This window comes from Aedes aegypti, chromosome 1 (assembly GCF_002204515.2).
Source record: "Aedes aegypti strain LVP_AGWG chromosome 1, AaegL5.0 Primary Assembly, whole genome shotgun sequence".
Classification (NCBI taxonomy): domain Eukaryota; kingdom Metazoa; phylum Arthropoda; class Insecta; order Diptera; family Culicidae; genus Aedes; species Aedes aegypti.
The window spans coordinates 42,616,835-42,642,148 of record NC_035107.1 but is presented as its reverse complement, the minus strand read 5'-3'; the positions used below and the strand labels follow the sequence as shown (position 1 = coordinate 42,642,148).

General features: G+C 36.2%; 2 protein-coding genes across 14 annotated transcripts in view; one reads left to right on the top strand and one right to left on the bottom strand.

Moving 5' to 3' along the window:
• LOC5564186 (protein toll) overlaps positions 1-21,663 on the bottom strand; it is a 212,489-nt gene extending 190,826 nt beyond the window's left edge. For both annotated transcript variants that reach the window (XM_021853026.1, XM_021853596.1), the window contains exon 1: positions 20,203-21,663. The gene's annotated coding sequence lies outside the window, so the exon portion shown is untranslated. The remainder of the gene's footprint in view (positions 1-20,202) is intronic.
• LOC5566555 (cation-independent mannose-6-phosphate receptor) overlaps positions 1-25,314 on the top strand; it is a 552,122-nt gene that overhangs the window by 272,314 nt on the left and 254,494 nt on the right. The window lies entirely within an intron of this gene.

The window sequence follows — 25,314 nt, the reverse complement described above, 5'->3', positions numbered from 1 at the left end:
AACATGTGTAAAATTTGCTGCAAATCGAAGATGGTCGGGTTCTGCGACTGACCGATTTGACATGGAATTCGTCATATGCTACAGTATTATGTATCCGGTAGAAATCAAGACCAACATTTATTTATAATTCTTGTTTTCTCGGGCCCCGACAGCTGAGCGGTTCCACGCCGTTTCGCAAACCCGATTATTTTTGTATTTTTTGAATCGCTCGAAAATTTGCATACAGATTCTTTATGACCAAAAATGCCATTATGCACTCTCAGACCGCCATTTTGAACCTCGCCTTATTTTTGAGAAGGGCGTATCGGAAAATGCATAGCAAATCTTTAAAAAACTGTAACTCGTAAACGGTTTGTCCGATCGATTTGAGATCTTCTACAAAGTTGTAGGTATTGCTTAGGACTATATGGAGAAAAATATGCACGGTAAAAAAAGTTACAGATTTTTTTTTATTTGGATATGTTTTAGGGGACAACTTATGTGATTTATTGCACAATGTTTCAAAATGGAAGAAATATGGACAAAAAAGTTATGATTTTTTAAAAAATTACAGATTTTGAAAAAAATCGAAATAGAATAAAACAATAATTTTTATGTGATTATTTGAAAGTACAGAAAAATTGCAATCGAAAAGTACCTCAGTAATTTTTTTCTAGGTTGCATCAATTTCGAGATATACTCATATTTATATAAAATTTTCAAATAAAAAAAGAAAAATAGGCCCTTTTCAAGCATATTTCGTGTTTCTCCATTCCAGAAAAAAATTATTTTGATTGAGCGAATCGTAGCTAAATCGTTTATCGTTTGATCAAAACATATATGCTTAAGTATTAAAAAGAGTGCTCGGTAAAAAATATAAACGATATTTTCAAATGAAAATTAGAAGCTAATAGTTCTTAAAAACCGCAACATTGATGTTTTTAATTTTTGGATATATTTTGCGATTGTTGTAGGTATTCTTTAGGACTATTTGGAAAAAAAATATGCACGGTAAAATATAATGACAGATTTTTTTTAATAAAAAAAAAAATTAAAATCGATTTTCTATGAAAATGCATCTGTGATTTTTATTATTTTTGGACATGTTTTAGGGGACAACTTATGTGATTTATTGCACAATGTTTCATAATGGAAGAATTATGGACAAAAAAGTTATAATTTTATAAAATATTACAAATTAAAAAAAAAAAAATCGAAGTATTGGAAAACAATATTTTTTATGTGTTTATTTGATAGTACAGAAAATGCATTGGAAGAGTACTTAAGTAAAATTTTTCTAGGTTGCATCAATTTCGAGATATACTCATACTTATATGAAATTTTCAAATAAAAAAAGAAAAATAGGCCCTTTTCAAACATATTTCGTGTTTCTCCATTCCGGAAAATTTTATTTTGATTGCAACAACAGCAACCAAGTCAAGTCAAGTACACAACACTGAAGACGGCTTTACAGTTGAGGTTGAAATACGCGTATCTGTCGAAGGATGCAATAGTAGAATTAAAAGGAACAATACTACTCATCTTTTTGTATATTTACAGGCATTATACTAAACAGGCTCCACAAGGGTTTTCATCACTTTTGCCTGTGTTAGTAGGTATGATGAACAAACACGTTTTACCCATACCCATACATTTGGACATGGTAAATAAATAAAAGAAAAACGATGCTTTTTTTAAACTTTTTTCATGGGTACAAAAATAATGCGCTATGTTGTCAAGTTTTATCACTGTAGCAATCATTATTGAAAAAATGCGGTACAAAAACTTCGTGGTGTGAAGTACCTATGTAGTATTTAAGGTAAGTCTAAAACCGTGAGAGCATTAGTGTTGTATCAACAGTGATTGTTCAGTGATTGTAGGTGACGTTTATTTGCCTGTGAAATTGACGTGCTACGAAAGATAATAATTTATTTGCTATTTAAAAATGTTCCGTTTTGAGGCATTGTGCAAGAAATTACAAACAATATGCTGCAAAACATATCCAAAAATTAAAAACATCAATTTTGCGGTTTTTAAGAACAATGAACTTCAAATTTTCATTTGAAAATTTCGTTTATATTTTTTTACCGTGCATACTTTTTTAAATACTTTAGTATATAGGTTTTGATCAAACAATAAACAATTCAGCTACGATTCACTCAATCAAAATTAAATATTTCTGGAATGGAGAAACACGAAATATGTTTGAAAAGGGCCTATCTCACTTTTTTTATTTGAAAATTGTATATAAATATGAGAATATCTCGAAATTGATGCAACCTAGAAAAAAATTTACTTAAGTACTTTTCGATTGCAATATTTCTGTACTTTCAAATATTCACATAAAAAAATATTGTTTTCCTCTATTTCGATTTTTTTTTTTAAAAAATCATAACTATTTTGTCCATAATTCTTCAATTTTGAAACATTGTGCAATAAATGACATAAGTTGTCTCCTAAAACATATCCAAAAATAAAAAAAAAATCAAATCTGCGTTTCTGGAGAAAATCGATTTTAAAATTTTGTTTTTGAAATAAAAAATAATCTGTAACTTTTTTTTACCGTGCATATTTTTCTCCATATAGTCCTAAGCAATACCTACAACTTTGTAGAAGATCTCAAATCGATCGGACAAACCGTTTTCGAGTTACAGTTTTTTAAAGATTTGCCATGCATTTTCCGATACGCCCTTCTCAAAAATAAGGCGAGGTTCAAAATGGCGGTCTGAAGGTGCAAAATGGCATTTTTGGTCATAAAGAATCTGTATGCCAAATTTAAAAAAAAATTCGTCATGTTCGGTGGAATTGCTCAGCTAATATGTGAATAGTGCGCTGTGTTCATAAAAATCGTAAGAATGCAGCGCCACACTAAAAAACTGATTTCAAAATGCGGCGAGTTGAGACGCGTCGCGAGTCTCACTGGCGCGATCCGGTTTGGTGGCGGTGCGACAAAATTTACTAATTAAAAATCCCATCATACATAGATTCGATCGGAAGTTTAGTTTTGTTTATTACCTAAATTGGATGCCAAATTTATTAATAATTTATACTTTTTCTCTTTCATTACAGGTAAATCATCAGCAAGGACTGATCATAAAACATATTTCTATTTTCATTAAGGTAATCAAATACATAGTTATTGTAATTATGTGCCTCCGTTATACAGGTCGGACTCGCTTATCCGGAGACTTGATTAACCGGAGCCTCGATTATCCGGGATTCGATTATCCGGAATTTTAGACTCGATTATCCGGAATTTGTTTTTTGATGTTCTTGTTTTTCAATTTTTATGCATAAATCTGAGATAATTTGGTATTGCAATATACAACATGAATGGATTTGCAGTTTTGAAAAGGGGGTTTGAAAAAGTGCTTTTTGCGTATGCTGATCAAAAATTTTATTTCCTTGTAAAGACCCCTACTGTTCCTAGAAATAATTTCTGACTACACCACTGCATCATATAAACACGAACAACGAAAAAAGATAATATTTAAGTTCTTTTATCGAAGATTTCAATTTTTTTCTTAGTGACTTACCCTGAAGAAAATTGTTCAGTGGTGGAAATGTTCGCATCACTAAGCACCTCACCAGTGTAAATTGACGTAAAACAAACATGACAGACTGGCTAACAGTCTTGGTGTGAGTAAGTTCGCACCCGCCTACTCGGGTGAATATACCGAATCAAAAAGCAAAATGATCGTGAACATTTACTCGCGAGTAATCGAACAAGCCGAGATTTATTACGATTTTCACAGTCAAATCAATTGTATATTCATCAAATCGACAATTACCTACCAGTTAGTAGTCAAAAACCCTTGAAATCTGGGAGGGAAAATTGCTTTTTTTTTCCAAAAGCGCAATTGACTCTAAACAGCTACGAACACGTTCACGAATCACTTTAGCTTCGTTTACTCGCGAGCACAACAGAGTGCGAGTGGATTAGCAATATGATACTTGCGAGCATATTGTTTTGTTTTTGTTTCGGTTTTGGCAGCCTTTTTGTCCGCTTTCCACCACTGCAGGTGGTACGTAGTCGAAATGCACGTGTTTGTTAAAAGGCAAGCTATTTTATAGAGATTCTGCTCAGAGGGTTCTAATACATAAAAGGATCACTTTATGTGATTGAGTCTAAAGTAGCGTTATGCAAATTCAACTCAAAAAGCATTGATTATGAATCAAATCATCAAATGAATCGAATGTTTCAAATCGATGTATTTTATTAAATTCTCGAAAAAAATATGAAAACTCGATTGAATGTGAAATGTCGCTAGTAACATAAGTAATGAAATACAATTGCCATGGTACTTTATCGCAATCAACATTTATGAGATGTAATAACAATTGAAAGCAAAAGTTTCTACCGACATGAATAATTCAACCCATCTACATGGAAGCCAGATGCGAATTCAAATTTTTCAGCACATCAATTCAGACGAACAACACGCGAAACACTCTGGCAAAACACGGCCCGTGACCTTTCGCCAGAGAGCAATTTGAAGAGGCTCATCTTCCGAAAACCCACTCCAACTGCAGGCCTTTTACTGGGTACACCTATACCTACCTAGTTGCAAAACCAATTGCCGATGAATTTTGCGCTTATGGGAAAAAGGGCTCGCTGCTACTTTCGAAACAGAGTCATACACAAAAAAAACCGGCTGCCTTCCAGCAGCAAGAGATTGAAAAAGCAGATATCCCCCTAATTACGGCGCTAATAATCCGTGAATAATCCACATCAGAAGACGCTCGGAAGACTAGAGGAGGTATGGATCGCGAGTGCTTCTGCTTCAATCATGCCGAATAATGATGAGACGGGGGACCGTGGCGAGACACTCCTCGCCAAGACCCAGACGGGATTACAACAACGAACGAACGAGGGGTTATTGCCAATGAAGGCAAAACAACTCGACGCGAATTCGGATGGGATTGTGAATCGAGCGCCGCTCGAGAGGAGAATCCGTTTGGTTGGTTGGTAGTGGAACGATGCTCATCTCACGAAAAATTGATGATCATCTTCACTTTTCCTATAAATCCTCGCGTCTCTTGTTCGGTTTCCTCACCACCACATCAAGCACCGATTTTAATGCAAGAAAAGAAATTGCATTCATCTGTAAATAATGTGGGAATATTTGCCACGGTTGGGCCATGATGGTGACACAGGGCTGGTAGCAGACCTGTTTTTAGTGGATTGGTCATATTTTTAATGCTAATTTCTTAAAAGTCTCTCCGATGAGCATGAGCAATAGCATGTTTGACCGCCCGCAGTTGCTACTGCGTTATAGCAAGAACAGCTGTACTTACACAGAAGACGCTACTCGGGATCAGTAGCATTCTCACTGTGTCAGTACTGGTGCTTTCATTATTATAACAAAGAATAACGACGCTGGCTGCGTCCGAATACAGGTCAATTTGGGAATGAGAGGGAAATGTTGACGTGTTACTTGCTTTATGGATGTCGAGAAGTCCTCTGCATTTCCACAATAAAAAATCTTCGCACGGTCGACAGGAACATGCAACAGATTCAACAGATCAAACTCTCTCTTTAAGATCTTTCGGATGGTCTCTAACGTCTCTTATTGAAAGTGAAGCCGTTGGTCCCGAGATGAACTAGCCCAGGGCTAAAAATCTCGTTAATAAAGATAGAAAAAAAAAGTTATTTATTCACTGATTTTTTTTTCTGGAATACTTTCAAGGACTTCTCCAGGAATTCCTCCTGATATTCCTTTACAATTTTTTCGCCGTTTGTTACATCTTCTAGAAGATCTTACAAAGATTCGTACAGGAGTTCTTTAGAGTTTTAAAATTCGTTTAGCTTTTTTTTTAAGAAATCCTATAAGAAATTTCACGCCGATTTTACGATTATTCTTCCACGGATTCTCCCCGGAAAAGCTGGAATAATCCCTCCAGAGATTATTTCAGGAAATTAATTAAAAACTTTTGAACTCGACCAGGTATTCCTGATGAACATTTCAAATTGCTCGTATTTGAAGACATGACAACATTTTTTTCAATAAATTCTAAGGTTTGTTTCACTGTTCAGTGTTATTGTATAAGTGATGGGACATCACAGATTTGAAATATTGAGAATATCGTAATTCCAGATCATATTTGAATAAAGTAAAGTAAAAATCACGTAAATTTTCATTTAACACTGTTTCATTACGAACTGTCTTCGTATAAAAAGTGAACAGATGATTTATGATGAGTTACGGTGAACCAAGGAATTAAGAAATAAATCATTAACCTTGTTTAATTCTAAGACCTTCTTAACATCCACAAGTTTTAGTAATTATCTGCCTAAGTTAATGAATCATTTTGACACTATAATGGACACATTTAGTGAACAACAGCATTTGCAAAGTTGAAACTGATATGTCAACCAAATGAGCAAAAAAATGGAGGTTATACAAATCTTACTAGAATTCAAATCTTCGGGATCTTCCGACTCTACCACAGCCTATACTTGTGCAACGCTTGTATTCTTAGTTCTAATACATATTGATTCGTTAAGCATCGATTATGTACTGTTATAAGTTTTGAATGTCTTGAGGTCTCTGAAACATATTGAAGTTGTGATCATCAATTACTATACGCATTATGATTTATTATTTAAACAAATTGTTTGGTATACATCCGTATTTTTTTTCTATAAATTTCTATTCTTCTACACACTAAGCTCTTACGGTGAATTTCACCGTAATCTCAACAGCTGAACAGTTAGGTGAAATAAAACACCGTAATTTCGTCGGAATTTTACGGATTCCGGTGAATTTTTACCGAATACTGTGAAAATTTACCGTACGCCGTTAATTTATTTTACCGAACCGTTCAGCTGTTGAGATTTCACAGGAATCCGTAAAATAATTTAAGTGTGTATGTAAATAGAAATGGAATAGTATTTGTATGTCACGAGGTGGCTTGATGGTCAGAAGATTTACACAATTCTTTCACTGTTGCAGTCACCAAGGACTCGGACGTGTGAGCTTTCGAAAAAGACGAAAAAAGGAAGAACACCAATGTACCATTTCTTATGGAAGATATCATGGCGTTTCTCAACAGCCTACTTTCTAACAAAACGAAGTTTGCCGGAACCACTTGTAAAATATTATAAGAGGGCTCACCATTCAAATAATTAGGGTAAAGATAAAACCAAACCACACATATAATTTTCAAGAGCACAGATCTCAGAAGAGATCCAAACAGCGAGAATGTTTGTCTGGATCTCCAGATTTGTATTCTCAAAAATTCGAGGTTTGGTTTGCATTCATTTACAAATTTAAAACCCGTACCCATACCAAATCGATGATGTCCTAATGAAAAACAGTGAAGCAAACCTAAAAAAAATCCTGAAATTATATTGTTGTGTGTTCAAATACGAGCAATTTGAAATTTTTATGTCAGCTCCGTAGCGTACAGGTTAAGTACCTCCAGATATATTCCTGCTGTTCTTCAAAACATTTCTTAAGTGAATTCTCCATGGATTCTCCAAAAGTTCATTTATTATTTAATTGGGTTGCATTTATCCCTGTTATTCCTTCCCAAATTTATTTAGAGATTCTATGCTTTTCAAGGAATTGCTTAAGAAAATCTTGCGGGATATTATCTTGGGATTCGGTTAATTACTTTTTTCCATCATTACCTTAGTTATAAATCTATAGAAACCTCAAAGATGTCCTAAATGAGTACAGGAGGTTAAGCATTTTTAATGAAGTTCCTTCATAGAGTACTTTAGAAATACTTCACGAGTAGTCTACAAAGGTTTGAGCCCTGCAAGGATCGCAGTAGGCAGCGTGCGCAAACGGATTTGTTGAAAGTTGATCTGTAAAGTTTTTATCGTCTCCGCAAATTTTTAAATTCGGCTGGTGAAACGGCTGGTGCAGTGTCTTCAACTGAAATAATTGAGCAAATTTATTGAGTGCGAAACGGACATCTTAGAGAAACTTAAAAGTAGATGGAGTACCGTGTACCTTTTAATTCCGCTCCTAAATGCTTATCTTTGACAGATACACGTATTTCGACTACTACTTGCAGTCTTCTTCAGTGTCAGTTACTCGTATCCACATCTTATCCTAAATGTTGAGAAAATCGTGGGCATTGCACTTGTTCATCGCATGCGTTTTGAAGTCACCGTGAATTGTTTTGAGCAGGTCGATTGAAATTGTGGTAACATGTGCGAAAAAAGGCTGTTGAAAAACTCTTTCTGTTTGTTATGAGTTCAATCTCGAATTTTTTTTCTGGCTGTTATAAGTTTAATCTCGAAATGCGGCAAAAATCAGAGACCTACTACGATGAAAGCTGTGTTTAAATACATTCCAAGCAATGATGACGCTGAGGTAGAAGAACAATGCTATTGAATATGCGTAGTATTCGGAAAAAATTACGGAGACGAATAGTCTCATTAGTGAAGAGGATATTCGAGTCTGTAGCTGATTGAATTTGGTGAAAACGTTCCTTGTAATTTTATTTTTCCATTATTTTGCTATTGCATCTACTTTAATACGTTATAGGTTGCTGTAAAATAGGAGGGAGATCAGAATTACCTTTCTTATCGTTTCAGAGAGTGTGTAAGGGCGCTTAAGCCTAGGCTCTAGAGCCAGGACATACGGGAGAAACACGTGTGTCCCATTCCAGGAAAGAACCACAAACAAAAGTTTCGTGCTCACTAGCGCTACCTGGTGGTGCAATTTTGAATCAACTAGCTCAAACAATGATAGTCCTTGTGCTACAGGATAACTTTGCCGAAGACGCCATCTTTCTAAGTGGTCAGATTCCTGAAACATCCACAAAACAAATTTTTCATGCTTACTAGCGCAGCCTGGTGGCAAAATCTCAAATCTCTTGATTTAGGGCTGCTCAATTCATTGCCCTTTTTTGAAATATGATAGCACGTCTACTTTTTGAGATATTGGATGTTAAAGATGCAAAATTTGACGTTTTTTTCGCCAACTTGCATGCAAGTTTGCTAGTTTGTATGGCAATTTATTCGCTCAATCAGTCACAGAATTGCTTCATGTGTTGAACAGTACTTATTAACAAAGTTCATAATATTTTCGATTCTCAACAGTTATTTTTTGATGATTTAGAAAAGTATTGTATAAAAGAAACGAAGAGTTTTATATGGAGACTGCAAGCGTGTTGAAAAAATCGATTCAATTTAAATTTAATCGTGCAAATTGAACAAAATTGTATCTTAAATGGAAGTCCTACTCTGCAAACTTAGTTGATTAGATCACTAAAAAGTTTGATAAATCATACTTTGAATAAATATAAACATATAAACATCAATAAAACCAGAGTTTTATACAATGTTGGCCACTTGTAGCACAAAATTGTGACGTGCTGAAACATTTCTGAGAACGACATCAGATTCAGCGATCCCTAATCTACTAGAGACACATCATTTGATCCTATAAACAAGCAAATTTGTCATTTTTGTTATGCTGTGAAATCGATGGATTTTTTTGAGAAATTTCTGAAAATGATAAAAAACACCACTCAATGAACTCCTGAACAAACCTACCGAAAAATATTTAAAAAAATTAAAGAAAACAATTAAATTAATTTCCGGTGAAGTTTCAGAAGATAATCATTATGAAATACATACAGTCATACGAGTTACGATACTTATCGCAGTGACACAAAGAATTTACTAAAAATATTATAGATATTCTTAGTAAAAAACCTAGTTCGATTCTCTGATAAATCTTCATGAAAACTCTTATCTTCAGATTTTGTTTGGTTCTTGTTTTGTTGTCATTGTTTGGTCTGTTATTATTAGTATCTTTTCAAGCAATACATTCATTTCTTATATCTAGGTGTTTTGTGTTAGAAAATACTATCACAGGGTGTCCATTCAAAATCAGTTTTCAAATTCCCGGATTTTTCCCAGATGTAAAAAAAAACATATTACAAAAGGATCCTGCGTTTTGATATTTTTGTTTTTATTTCTTTCATACTATATGGACAAACTAGGAAAACTCGATCTAACTTATTTATGAATTATTTTTAATACAATTTAAAAACGGCTTACATTTTAAAAGAGTTTTGCACAAAAAGATACTATAAATATTAATATTTGTTGAAATATCTGAAAGACCGTTACCCCCAGTAAATCATAGGAAATTCAGAGAGATTTTGGAATAATATAAACAAATGTCAGCTTCCACAAAAGGACATAGTTCAATAACCAACCTATTACCACATATACTTATCTGTGCTATTACCCTCTAACAACCCAAGTAACATTTTTAGCTGAATAACAGTTTATTACGCTGAAATATACTCCTTTCAGCTTACTAAGCTGTTACTCAGCTATTAATGTTACTTGGGGAATGCGTTAGATTTGGCTTATGTCTGGTTTTTGGAGAAATTGTTGATCTGATGAATCTCATGTTGGATCCAAGAAAAGATCTTTAAAAACCTTTACCTAAACCTTTTGACATAAATCCAAGATTGCATCTTCCAAGTAATCTTCAAAAGATTTGATCAACATATCAAGTTTCTTGTCAAAAACCTAACAAAAATCTTACCAAGAATGCCTAAAGGACCTCTTTACTTATTTATGCGTCAAATAACTAGACGTGAAACTTGTTTTGGATTATTGTACGATTTCGCTGTCAATCTGCAGAAATCTGTATAAAATCTCGTCATAGGCCTCATAAGAACTTGGTCGTAGATCAAGGACTAGTCAAACTAGTAATGCATACACGGCTTCATCAGGAATCAGTATCATTAATAACCCCAGAAATCCGCCAAATGGAACTCTTAATGAATTTGCCCAGGATTTCAGATCTCACAAGAATTGTTCTTTTTTTTTGTTTAGGTTCTTGCCAACCTCTACGAGTCAGCTAAGAATTTCAAGCAAAATCAGCTAAGGACTTTTTCTAGAATCGACTGAAAATCTTATTAGCAATCTACTAAGAACCATTTCAGTGACCTCTCAGAAAAAAAAATACTGGTCAATTATCAGTTCGATTTCTGTTAGGATTCCAGCAAAGATTTCATATAAAATTTGTCATGAATTCAAATGGAAATTGACCAACATCTCGCCAAGGACCTTGCTAAAATCCTTAAATACCTTTATAGAAATGTTTCAAAGATCCTAATCGTTAACTACAGTCATCTCTCCCTTACTCGATATTGAAGGGACCATCGAGTTAGGGAGGTATCGAGTTACAGAACACAGAACCAGTGCAACTGCGATCCAAGGGACCATCGAGTTAGCCATGAAAACCAACTTTTACTATGGTTCTCTAACTCGATATCGAGATACGGAATATCGAGTAAGGGAGAGTTAACTGTATATCTTTTTACACCTCACCAAAAAATAATCATAATGCGAAGTACGAATTACAGACGGTACTAATCTTGGGAAAAATTCTAGCTTTACCGCAAAGTACTTGAAATTTAAATAAATTAAATGTTTGAAACACAAATTTTCCCGGGCGTTATCCAAATTCCCGGGTATATCCCGTAGTTTTCCCGGCCATTTTTGATTCCTGGGTTTTTCCCGGTTTTCCCGGATTTCCCGGATGGATGGACACCCTGGTTATCATCCTACCTAGGTAAAACTGAATTATGCATTTGTAATCATTGTTGTTAACAAAACATATTACATTTCATTTGCCGTAGCAGTTCGGATTTTTTATAGTTGAGCTGATTTCACTTGCTCATAAGAAAAAAAATTCTCAAGTTCCCATTTGTAAGACACTTAGCCGCTACCAGCCCTGTGATGAATCTGAACAGCGCAGAGACACCTTGCAAAGCGAAACCTCTTCAAGTGTAGTACTAGTTTTTACCTGCCGTTTGTTCGTCCGTGTATGTCTCTGCTGCACAATCCGGCATCTGTCGTGCGCCTTCACTTCACTTCGGTTCAGGTTTAGTTTATGGGACGAGAGAAAAAGTACCCATCCAGCTGAGCTAGCTAGCTAGTGGCAACCACTTCAGAAAACAATCGAACGTGTGAAGACTAAGCACTTTTTCCGTTTTCTTTCTCGGTGGCACACAATGGCCCCACTGGATTGATGAAAGCAAACTGGGCCATCATTACTCGCTCGAAGTCTTGGCGAGGAGGGGGCATCGATAACGAACCCCGGAACATCCTATTCAAGAGGGCGCCATCTAAGCCTTTTGTGTAGAGTTCGTCTTCAGGCAGAACGGCATTCTTTCTTCGGAATCAGCAAGTTTTTCAAGTGCACCGAAAGATTGATTTGCTTTCTTCGGCTCTTTTGAAACGTTGAGGGACAGTGTATGATGGTGTCACTCTCGATAATGGTGCCATTAGTGACAATAAAATCAATCCATTCGGCTCCGTACTGCCTAAGGGCGCTTGAGCCTTCTAAGCAAAATAAAACTCCCATTCAGCCCTTTTCATTAATTAGCCTACAATTGCAAACTGTCAGGAACCAAACCGAACAAAAGAAATCTGGTGATATTGCATTCTCTTTGAAGTGACGACGCTGGCCATATCCCTCCTTTGGTATGTGTGATGTTTGCCATGACAAAAAGAAACATCATTCCGTTGTCGACGTAGTCGTTGTGTTCTTCGATGTTGTCATCATCGTCGTTTGTTGTCACTTTCGTCGGTCGGTTTCTCCAGTGCTTGCTTTGATCAACAAACAATCCGGGAATTTGATTTGCTTTTTTTGGGATGTTGGGTGCGTTCGAAATCATACGCTGGGAAGCTCTCAATAGAATCGAAATCGAACGAAGGAACGTTCCTATTTGTCGTCTCACACAGGCATCGGTATTCGAATCAGATGCCAGTCAGTGAAGGCATGTGCGTCTAAATACAACTCAGTTTGTGTTTGCGCCCTTTTTTCAAGTGGGGAAAAGGAGACGACGGCCGGAGACGTGCTTCCTGTTGTCCTGAGCAGTTTTGGGACCGGGCGTTCAATAGGGTAGAATCCGGTTTGCCGAGGACTGAAGTGCGTCCGGATGTGAGGGATATTGGATGGGCGCAAAAAGAACGACCGCTCGTCGTCGGACGATGTTCTCATGCATGATAGTTTTGGATTCAGACAGGATCCAAAGAGAAAAGATGGCCATTTCGGCTGCGGTTCTATCAACTCTATAACTTAGCCATGGTCCATCATCTAACGATTCGCGAAGAGTTGGAACAAACGATTTATTGTACATTGATACATTAAAATTTTAAGCTAAACTTAGAGTTTAAATTTCCAGTTTGCGAAACTTTTTTTGAAGTTTGTGAATCAGACTAAGACCCATGGTGAGACCATTCCATACAATAGTTTAGCTTTTGCTGCTTTTGACACGCTTTTGAAATAATTTTATGAAGGCGCAGAAATTAAGAATTCCATAAGCTATAGACTTCAGATCTAAGAGCGTTATTAATCATTCTTTGAAAGTCTGCACTTCATACAATGTACAGACACAAAGCGGTTAACAGGAAAAGGTCACATGAATTGTTGGATTCAACATGTGGAACATAGGTCTTAAGGTCTGCAAGCGTAATCAGGTTTTTTTTTTGTTAAATAATATTTCCTCATGATATCATCCAAGATATCCTAGGTCTTCCAAGACATCCTGGAGTATACATCTCGGGATGCAGAATCGCAGTAAAAGTTGAATTTCATTGTAATTTCATTGACTCTTTCAATAGATTTCGCTCTATCTCGATGATCCACATAGCCGTAGCGGTTAACGTGCAGCTGTTCAACAATACCAAGTTGAGCATCGTGTGTTCGAATCCCATGTTTTTAAGGAGTCATACAGACATTTCTCCGAATTGTATTCATTTTTTTTTCTTAGTATGCTTCCAATAATTTGTCACAATGATACTCTACAAGTAATTTATTTGAGTTAATGTTTCAGCATTCTGATATGAATGTTGTAGTATTGATGTTTTTTCTCTGACCTCTAGTGAAATTCCCTGATTTTTCGGGTTTTTTCAGGTAGTCGACACCCTGTAAAAGATTTTTGATCGGTGGGATTCCAACCCATGATCCTCATTATGGTCTTGCTGAATAGCTGTAGGTTTAGCGCTGCAGCGTTTTGGGCCCAGAACTTGTGATCTTCGAATCATTGATAATTGTTTGTTGATTGATGAAGTTTATAAGTAATTACAAAATTGGATCAGCTCCATTATGCTCTATAACACTTGAGCCTGCACATAATCAGTTTAGTAAGGTAAGTTCTTCTAAATTGAATAATTTTATGTAACTGAAAACATTTCAAACCGACTTCGGGTATTGAAATACAATGTTAATGAATTAAAAATCAACGTTTTCGACAGTTACGCTTCTAATTAGGATTTTTTTTAAACCTGTCTAGAGGTGTAAAATAAGTATATAAACCATCTGGCGTTTAAAATTTTGATGGATATTTTTGCTTGATAATAACGATAAATGAAGCACAGTGTCTCCGGTCACAACCGTGAAAGTGTTCATAAGAACACTAAGCTGAGAAGTAGGTTTATTTTTTATTTATTTTGGACGTAACGCTAGTAAGAATAAGAACACATGTTCATGGTGATTCCAATAATGAACCACAGAAATCGATATACAACTGGAGTAGAAACCTTTGTTGAAGGCTAAGAAGAGTCCAAGAAGACTTCTGTGAGACGGCGACTGTTTTGAGAAATTTGTGGACACCTCTGTACAGATCTTTGTGAGGACTTTTGTGGATACCTCTGTGCAGACTACTGAGAAGACCTATGTGCTGTAGAGATGGAAATTTTGCGCAATCCTCTGTAGATATCTTTGAAGCCCTTAGCGAATTCTTCTTCGCAGATCTCTGTGAATCTATCTGTGAAAAGCACCGGTGACCCCTCAGTGAAGCTCTCTGTAGCGACATCAGAGGAGATTTATGTGAAAAACTATGTTGGGATCTCTGCGGAGCCCTCTTTGGAGATTTTTCTGTGGAATTCTCCGTACCGCTCTGCATGGAGATTAAATGGTATCAGTATTATCTATATTAGGAAGATTTTTAGCTCACGGCTGGTTCGTCCCCATATTAGAAAGATAAAGGATCTGAAGCTACCTTAACCTTTGTTGAAGGTTAAGAATATTCTGAAATAACTTCTGTGGAGACTTCTGTGAGACGAAAATCTCAGTAGAGATCGTTTTGCGACATTTTTGGACACCTCTGCGGAGATTTTTGTGACAATTTTTGTAGATACCTTTGTGTAGACTCCTGTCAAGACCAACTTCGCGAAGCGCTCTGGAGGTATCTCTGGAACCCGTAGCGAATTTTTCTTTGCAGATCTTTGAGAATCTATCTGTGAAGAGCTCCGCTGAGACTTCTGCCGAGATATCTGTCTCTTTATTAAAAAGGCTCTGTAACTACCTTAGGAGCGCTTGCGACACTAAAAACATAAATAGGCAACTACCAACACTTGTAGATCCTGAATCCTATGTACCGTAAAACGGGGTAACTTTGATAGTTTTTTCGAAGAAAACTTGAATATTTATGCATGCTGTTTCAAATAATTTTAATTCATATTTTTAAAACAAGTACTGTTATCCTAACTATCGATTCCAGATGATAGATTTCCAATAGATTTATTCTCAATGGATATATAATTTTTCATATAATCGAAAGTCGGTTTTCTGTTTTGGGGTAACTTTGATAATGGAGCATCACTCGAACAAAATTGAATGAATTACAGAACATTTGTAGGGCGTTGCATATCTTTAGGCGTTTAACGCTATATGGAAATTTCTGACTTAGATTACAAAAATGGTCCCAGTTTGTAAAAATAGTATTCGCTAAGAGGTTTGAGACCGAATTCAAGTTCTACTATAACTAGGCTATCAAGTATAAGTGACGAATTCATTATGACTTCATCAAATAGTGATCGTAGAACAGATTGTTTAAGAGCAATTCAAAATTGCTAAAATCTTATAAATTTTCCATATTTGCATATAAATCCTCAAATGTACTTGATTCCAACGGAAATAGCTTTAACATGAAGTGTCATACTAATACTCTTTACTTTTGCATTCGTTTTGCTTAACAGATTAACAGGAACTTTGTTATTTCGTTTAGTATGTTGAGAGTCTCGCATTATCAAAGTTACCCCGTTTTACGGTACTATGATGTCGTTGGAGGACCAGCCTTGATAATACTCCTCAACATCATCAGAGTTCGGTGACATACTCTAAAGCAGCATGCTGCCTTTGCCGCTTTGCGAGGGAGCGAGAAAATGCTAAGCAGAGAGGCAACAAAATATGAGCGAGAAAGATGCAGCACAAAATACAACAGAGTAAAACTCTCCGAGGACTGTCTTGTTCGAGCGGCACATTCAAGAGTTCTTTTGAAGTGTGAGTAAAGGTGAGCATCGCAACAAGAGAGCGAGAGAGAGAGAGAGTGCCTGAAAAATTCTCGCATTTGTTTGCACTCTCACTCGAATCGCTTGAGGATCTGTGTTGAAAATTTTCAGTTCAGTTTTTTCTCCTCAGAAAAACGTCAGAATCGCCTCATCTTTGTGACACAGAGGAGCTTCTATCAAGCCTGTGGAGAACTCAGAACTTCAGTACCATTCTATTCAATATTCAGTTTACTTGAACAAAGAGGATTTGTTTTGTTTTGGTCAAATTATCAACATATCCGCAACTTCAGGAAATTTTGCATTTTTTTTTTAATTTTCATTCAAGTATTCCTCTATAGATTTACATTCAGTTTGGATTTTCACGTACGGTACTTTTTTTTACGAAATAAGAACAGTAGAACCAACTTCAGTTTTATATCTGTCAAATTTTCTTAAGAAAGGTGAAAAATCGATGTTGGCTGTTCTTCAACACTTCCAATTTCTTCGAAATGCTACCGAATTCGGTGATCTGAATTAAGCGTGATACATTAGTGACGCGTTCATAAAGTTTTCAAGATTTTCCTGCTTTACTGTCTTAAAAAATATCCTCACACATTTTTTGAAGCAACCTTCTGAAATCAAAAAAATCACAAAGATTTTTCTCAGAACGTTATCTTGGTATTCTTCTAGAAATTCTTCCAAGGAATCTCACTAATACAAATTTAAAGGTTCTACATTGAATCTACAAGGACTGTTTTTACAGATTTTCCCAGAAATTTCTGTCATTTTCTTATGAAAATCCCCTGGCGAGGATTATACAGATATTCCTATAACAATTTCTGTCGAATGCTTGGGAAAAGTTCTTGAATGAACTCCAAAAGGAAAAACGGTTGTAATTGTTGAAATACCATACTGCTCCGGATTTGCTGAATGCTTCGAAAGACGGACACTAGCTTTTTATCAGTATTTGGACTTGATTCTATTTTTTGTTCGCTCCGAATTCATCATTATTACGCTTTCTACATTCATCATTGATGTATAGGTTAACGAAATAACAGGCATCGCAGAACTCGTTGAAGCACCATCAAAGCAAGCGAAGAACAATATACCATCTGTATCGGTCCATGATCGGCAATGTTTCGCAAGTTGTAACAAGCTTGCTAAATAAGAGCAGCGAACGAGAGCCTTAAAGACCGAGAGCGATGGTAAAACGCACTTCTCTTGATTATTCACCTTTGGACATAGGTGTTTTATCTTACAGGGTTTAGGGACAAAATGTCGAAAGACAAAACGTCGAAATCCAAAACGTCGAATGTCAAAACGTCGAATCCCAAAACGTCGAAAGGGACAAAACGTCGAATGGACAAAACGTCGAAAGCAGTCATTTTTGCAAGCGAAGATAACAATAACGTTGCCAAGGAAAATATGGTTGCGATATGAACGGCGTTGGATACTTCACAATTTGCAATGTTCATCAAAGCAAGCATGGAACAAATTTTCACAAAAATGTCAATCTTACACCCAGTTCGGACCAGAGAAGAAGCAATGCAGCACCTCGAGAGGAAGAATAAAAATGAAGCCTGAGGTAGAAGTGATAAAAATATGAAAAATATCAAGACATTCATCCTTCTTTCGCCGTCCCTCTGGACTCACATAACGGCAGAGGAAATTAATGCAAGGAGCAGTTCACTGTTTATATTTTTTCTGTTGAAAACTTTCGTGAGTGAACAAAAACATCTTGTAGAAACAAGATGAATCAGAATGTGGAATCACCAGCAATTTCCTATATTTATAGCGTAAGCATTCAGCCATCGTTTAATTTGTTTTATTCAAAACAAGCTTGTTTTATCTCAATTAGCTTGAATGTTTTTTTTGTATTCTTATTTTTGTGAATATTTGTCAATTTAATAAATTATTTAAATTTGTTGCAGCAATTGTTTAAAAGTAAATTGGATTTGATTCTGTTTAAGCTATCTCTTGATAAGTAGTGTGTTACTTATTCTTTTAATATACACTCGTTCTTTTAACAGACTAGTGCCGTAAATTTCAGCATAACAACTGTATTTTTGACAATGAGTGAATTCTTTATTCTTCAAAAATTTACTCGTTCTTCCCTCGAGTAAGTATGACTGACTCGATTATTGTTTTCAACCTCGGAAACAGGATTCCTTCATCAGGATATCCAGTAAGTTTTCAAATGTGTTCTATTGAATAGACTTCGATACTTTTGACAGGATTGACTTTTTTGTGTAAAGAATATACATACTGTATAAATACTAACAAGTAAGAACAAAGCAAGTATCAATTGATAGTTTTATTCTAAAACATTTCTATCGCATACCCCTTTCAATGTTTGACTAAACGTAGCGTCGTGATGACAGACTCCTCATTTTATAACCTAGAAAATAATTTCAAAGCTCAATTAATTCCGAGCAAAATTATCTTTTTTTGTCGGTTCCAAGACCAGCTAAAAACTACATGATAACATTGAAAAAGAATATACAATTCTGGACAGATTAAAGTACACATTGTCCATTTTTCCATAAAAAATGGTCAAGTTTGGAGAAATGGATCTAGTGCACAGATTGATCAAAAATTTTCACTGCAGCTTCAACATTTAGAGCTTTTTATAATCAAACTTTTAAGTTATCGCAAACCTGCAATTTTGACAAAAAATATAAAAGTCTTAAATTGAAAATAATTCTTTTATGGAAATACTTAGAGTGATATACCCTTCCGCAAAAAAAAAAATGATAAGCCACACAAGGTTGAGTAAAATTGATTGTTTTCAATATATTTCATGCTGATTGTCGCAAAATAGGAGATTCTCAAAAACTTAAAAAATTTGTGTTCAAATATTGTGATTTTCCAATTATGTGAAATTCATATTATTTTTGAGCTGCGGTGAAAATTTCTCGTCAACCAGACCACTAAAAGCCGAGATCTATTCTATAAAAATGGCAAATTTGTATTTCATTCTGTCAAATACTGTATTTTTCAATGCTTTAACTGCTCAAAACATTGTCTAGTATTTAGATGTTACGTGACATTTTTCGCTTTTCATCGTTTTCCGTATTAATCAAATAAATCGACACATTGTTAGACATTACATGTTTACGTTTTTTCCTTTCGACGGTTTGGATTTCGACGTTTTGGGTTTCGACGTTTTGGCATTCGGCATTTTGTGTTTCGGCAATTTTCGACGTTCTGTCCCTTCGACGTTTTGTCCTTTCGACGTTTTGGCATTCGATGTTTTGGCATTCGACATTTTGTCTTTCGACGTTTTGTCACCCAACCATCTTACAGGCGTGATGAACAATCCCAAAACATCCTACAGCAATAGTGCCCCCCCCCCCTACCCCAGGTTTGCACCTTGTTTAGATGGGTTTTATCATGCACTGTTATTCCCCAGTTCAAATCAGAGCTGTTGCAGAATATGATAAATAGGTATTCATGATGTGTTGCGGATCATGATTATTACAAAGTGCGATAAGTGAGAGATGTTTCCAATTTTCTCAGAATTCAACCCCTGTGAAATAACAATTTTTGGGTGAAATAAGGTCGGCGTCTGGGATTTGAAGCGTCCGTGCAACTCGAATCAACACAGTAAGCCTTGGAGATCGAATAGAATAGTTTTTTAAATCAATACGCTACACTTACGTTTGTTCATTACAGAAATTATCTTGAATAATCAACGATCCCCAAACAGTGTATGATTCAGGCAAAATTTAACAGGCGGTAGTTGGGTTATTTTTTTTTTTTCAATTGCGGTCTCTAAAGCGATAAACTACTGTGCAACTGTTTCCAACAAAATCACGTTTCTCCACAATGTCAACCTCATCGCTCATTCTCTGTCACAAGGCTGTCAACCACTACCGTTCGGTTAAAAAAAAAACCCACGCTCACCTCTTGCTTGCAATGTATGACTACTCGATCAAACGTACATCGATTCTTACCTCAAAAGCCGCCAGAACTTTGCAAAACTCGTTCGCAAACAAACGCAAATAATCCAAGCCGGCGTTGACAACAAACCAACCCCCTTTCGCTGCTCACAAACCGGATACACAGGATTCAGTTTCAAGCTCAAAACCAACAGCGACCTTCTTCCACTGCTCAGAGTGTGTAGGTTTCTCGTCGAGTTTAACAAAACATTGCACCACAATGGCTTTCGTTGTGTTGTAGCGCTAACTTTTCACTAAACCCACCCAGCTGCATTCGAGACACACTGGTTCAACACTTCTTGAAAACAACGACGACACTGTTTTATTGAAATTGAAATTCAATCACAGTCGGCCACGACTTCAAGCTCTGTTTTACGACTCTGCCTGCTCTTCTTCTGTATTAAATGTCACGCTGTGACTGGCTTCGAGGTTTGTTGCAACCAGCTGTCATAACTTGACGTTATTTTTGTGTTAAGCAACGTTTAATGTTTCATTCATGCAGACGGACGGAGAATTAACTGTAACCACTATACACCTCCAGCGCTTTACGGTTGGGCAAGACACAGCGGCTCTGACTGAGAAATCTCGCTAACGGAACCGAAAACCATTCGCTGTGGTCTAGTTTCGGGTTTCCGTAGATTTACCGTAGACGTTCCCTAAAATGCGGTCAGTTTCACTTGCCGCGCACAGACGGATAGTTTCAATCATATCACCTCCTCCAATCGCTGCACTCGGGGAATTCCACTGTTTACTCACTGAATCATTCTCCGAACGGATCAGTAGTGATGCATACTTCAATCAGGCAATTAATATTCAAAACGAAATGCCCGATCCATCCGGCGTTTAACTACCACACACTATTCCCTTGCTAGCCAATCTTCACAATACAGTATTGCACAGCTTGTGTGCATATCCAAGAAGGTCATGAACAACCACTCGCACATCAACTCGGTAGACATCTACCAGCCTACCTTGTCGCCGTAGTCGTCGTCACATCAACCACTTTTGTTTTCTTCAAGATGCGGCACTCAACTCGCCTCGAAAGGGGAGAAAAAGCCTTCAACAGACGTTCTCTTGCAAGGCAATTGCTAGTAAATCCTTTCCTGTAACTGTTTCGCACACTTCAGCTAGATGCAAATGAGCCACCCCCGCGCCCGCTCCAAGTAGGCGCTCCCGTAATCCGTCGTCTTCGTCGACGACTATTGTAGCGATGACAACCCGAAACGATTCGCGCGCGCGACACAAAACAATACCACTTGACAACGAATGGAACCGAACGGTACACATGCGATGTGCTCAAAGGACCGACCAATCACAACGCCTGCTATTACCTCGCAGACCGACGTCAGCACTGGTTCGAATCTCGCTACGTACTGAACTGCGTACCGACCAACCAAGCAGGCGAACCTGGGATCAGATCGAGCTCTGGTACCTTCTTCTCCGGTAGACTACTGGAAACCGACTCGCGTCTGGGTTTGCCTCGGATAGTGGGAAAAGCCCTCCGGTTGCCGTGTCGGTCGGATATCTATCCACAGTCATGCTCCTGCATAGTGGAAGAGGGCTGGTAAGGCAAGCAACAGGACTGGGATGGGAGTTTGTTTTGATTTGGGTTGTTGCTCTCTGAGCGGTTGCATTGTCTCTTTCTCTCGGAGCGAGAAATTTCCCGAGATGCGTGCGGAATGCGAGAGTCTCACCGTTCGGTTGCGGTCGCGAGAGTTGCCAAGGGGTGTTCAAAACTTTTAGAGAGTTTGGTGGGTCGACTTTTGTTGGCATTGATACAAATTTTATATTGAATTATATTGGATAACATTGTATAATATACGATATTTTTACAATATAAAGTATGGGCGATTAGGTATCGCAACAATAAAAATATTTGATAATAACTTGAATTTCAACATATATTGTTGAGTGATTTTCTCAATCATGAGATCAAAAGCAATAACGGTTTAACTTAAGTCATTTTTGTTTTTAGATAATTTTTTATAATTGACATAACTAAACGAATAGCTTGATGGTATCTTAAGAAAAGTTATAGATTTTGACAAGATGAACGAGTTCGGAGAGCATGTAAATTTTCAAATAATTAGTAGTGATTAAAAATTTCACTTCAGTCGCATTGTCATTACTTTTAAACGAGTAGTTTCAAAAATTACTAAAAATGTAACACAGACAAACATATAGGTTGAAGTTATGTTATGAATGATGTACTGTGAACATTTTATTAAAATCGGTCCATAAATACTTGAGATCTAGCTTACCAAAGTTGGTCATTTTCTATGGAAAAACGAAAAAGTTGCTAAAGCATTGTCCAACAGTGTGCATATCTTTAAGATACCGACGCGTTAATAATAAAAAAACGATGGCACCATTTAACAAACTGTGAATAAAAAAGCGTTTTTTCATTCACAGTTTGTTAAAATTGTTGTTCTACGTTACATAAAAAATCAACAAAATGCATTTTCAATTAGTGGTGAAAAGAATAACATTTTTATTTTAAGCATTTTTGTTTTGAGAGGGTCGCTCATCAATTTTGTATGCAAAAATTGGTTCAAATTGTGAGATTTTTTATCACAAAACATCTTTTATTTTGTAATGGTGCGGGAAGTGGGTAGGACATGTACTCACTGTGGGCGGTTTCCATATAGAATGGCGGCCAAAAATATGTTTGCCATCTCATGTCATATTTATGAGCTTTGTGATACAAATTTGATGTTTTGTTTTCAATGAAAAGTTTTCGAGCCAACTTTTTAAAAGGGCCTATAGCGAAAAAATGCTTTTTGTGTTAAAATTGGGCATGTTAACACATGGAAATCATCAACCAAACTACTGTTTGACATAATTGAAATGGAAACTGAATTGGAAAATGCTAATGAATAGCGTGGATTAGATTTTATGAACTAAATTACAAAATTTATATAAAAACTTAAGTATTAAATTTATACAAAAATGTTAAAAGTTTCAACATTGAATCAATCGTTCTTGGAATTTAAGTGAGAATATTCCGACCAAAATAGAATGAATTGCGTGAGGTATATGGGGCCTTGCCTACCTCCAGGGGTTTAACGTTATATGGAAATTTCTGACTTTGAGTAAAAAAAACAGCCTGTAAGAATGCTTTTTGCTAAAAGATTGGATATTGAATTCAAGGTCTACTATTACTAGTGTTACTAAGGATAAGTGACGAACTCTCTTTAACATCATCAACTAGTGACCGTAGAGCAGATTGTTAGTGAGCGTTCCCAAAATGCTAAAATCTCATCGAATTTTAATATTCAAATATAAAGCCTCAGATGTTTTCGATTTCAACGAAAATATATCTGATATGAAGTTTCATACAGTCATCTCTCCCTTACTTGATATTGAAGGGACCATCCAGTTAGGGAGGGTTACAGAGCACAAAACCTTTGAAACTGCGATCCAAGGGACCATCGAGTTAGCCATGAAAACCAACTTTTACTATGGTTCTCTAACTCGATATCGAGATACGGAATATCGAGTAAGGGAGAGTTAACTGTATTAATACCAGAGTTGCTTAATATCAATCATATCAGCTAATGGCTGATGCTCTAAAACTATCAATATCACTTGCGAGCTATCAATATCACTTTTTTTTTTTTTTTTTTTTTTTTTTTTTTTTTTTTTTTTTTTTTTTTTTTTTTTCAAATATTTGACAACCAACAGCAGTGGTGCGACAGCGCACTCTAGATCATAATCACTGCAGGATGAGTGATCACGTGGTAATTATCCATGCTATTATAGTTTTTCAGTGACCAACATACAGTTTCAATCTATCTGCAGCACTGTCAAAAAAGCGTATTGATAAATTGACATTTTATTTGCTTAATTTAAGGCTAAACTTAACCCATCAATGATACCCATAGTCTATCGTCATCATTGCACTGGTGATGCACTCTTTACTATTGCACTTGTTTTACTTAACTGATTGAGTTGGTAAGCTATGGCCCTGCATTAGCAAAGTTACCAAATAAAATTCCAGCCTAATAATCAAAATATCATAATGAGCAATCTGAATTGCTTTGATTTATCTTCGCGAATCTGTGATTTTTTATGAAGATATCGTAGAGGCATTCTCCGCAGAGTTCATGAGTAAATGTTGTATACATTCCAAAAGTGCCAATCCAGGAGAAATCTATTGAAGGATTTCAGGAGAAATCATTGAACGAATTCCTAGTAGAAGGATTACAAGAGGAAACTTTATTATGTATTCTCGGCAGTCTTAGTCAATGCTTTGCTTCCATTGCCACTATCTCTGACATACGTATTGTTTGCCTGTTTACATTTGTGCGCTAGCCAATCGTTTATCGATTCACATCGACAGAGTTGTTGAAACCAGTTTTGAAACGTTTTACAATGTCCCGAAGTTTTTATGTGATATGACTATTGTTGGCAGCCTTATTTTATTCGACAGCCTTGTTTTTTTCGACATCCCTTTCCATAAGAACTGCGGATTAATTTATTGCTCTTAATCAACCGCGTTTTGAGCCATATTTATGTCAATTAATGACAACTATGGCAAAATTGTTTGTTCAGTCGTGAAAATTGTGTCAGGGTAAAGCTAACAGCACAAAGAATCATATGATTGTATACATTGGAATGTTTTTAAAGAAAAATAATGCGAATTTTGATTGCCGATAATAGTCGAATGGTGCCAAAGCCGACAATCACCCTTAAGAAATTTTCCCTGGCAATTCCAAAATTTCCGGAAGGAAAACCTCAAGCAGTTTTTTTTGAAGATTTTTGCAGGAGTTCTCTTGCTAAAACCAGCATAAATTCCGCAATATTTTTATTGGCGTTCTTCAGAAATTTCCTAAAGGAACTCAATCTGGAATTCTTTCACTAAACGTCAAGAACATACATAGGAAATGCAACAAGATTTCCTTCAGTTTATCCAGAATTCTAGCAGTAATATGCAATGTTTGACAAACAAAATTTTGAATGATTTCTTAAAGAAATTCATATTCGAGTTCTTTACTACATCGAAAATGAATATCTTGTAGCTAACTACTTGAACGGATTTCCGGAGGAATGCTGAGAGTTGTTATGAAGATCATTACAGTCAATGCTCATTACAATGGCATCGCAAAGGACCGTTGTTACCAAACT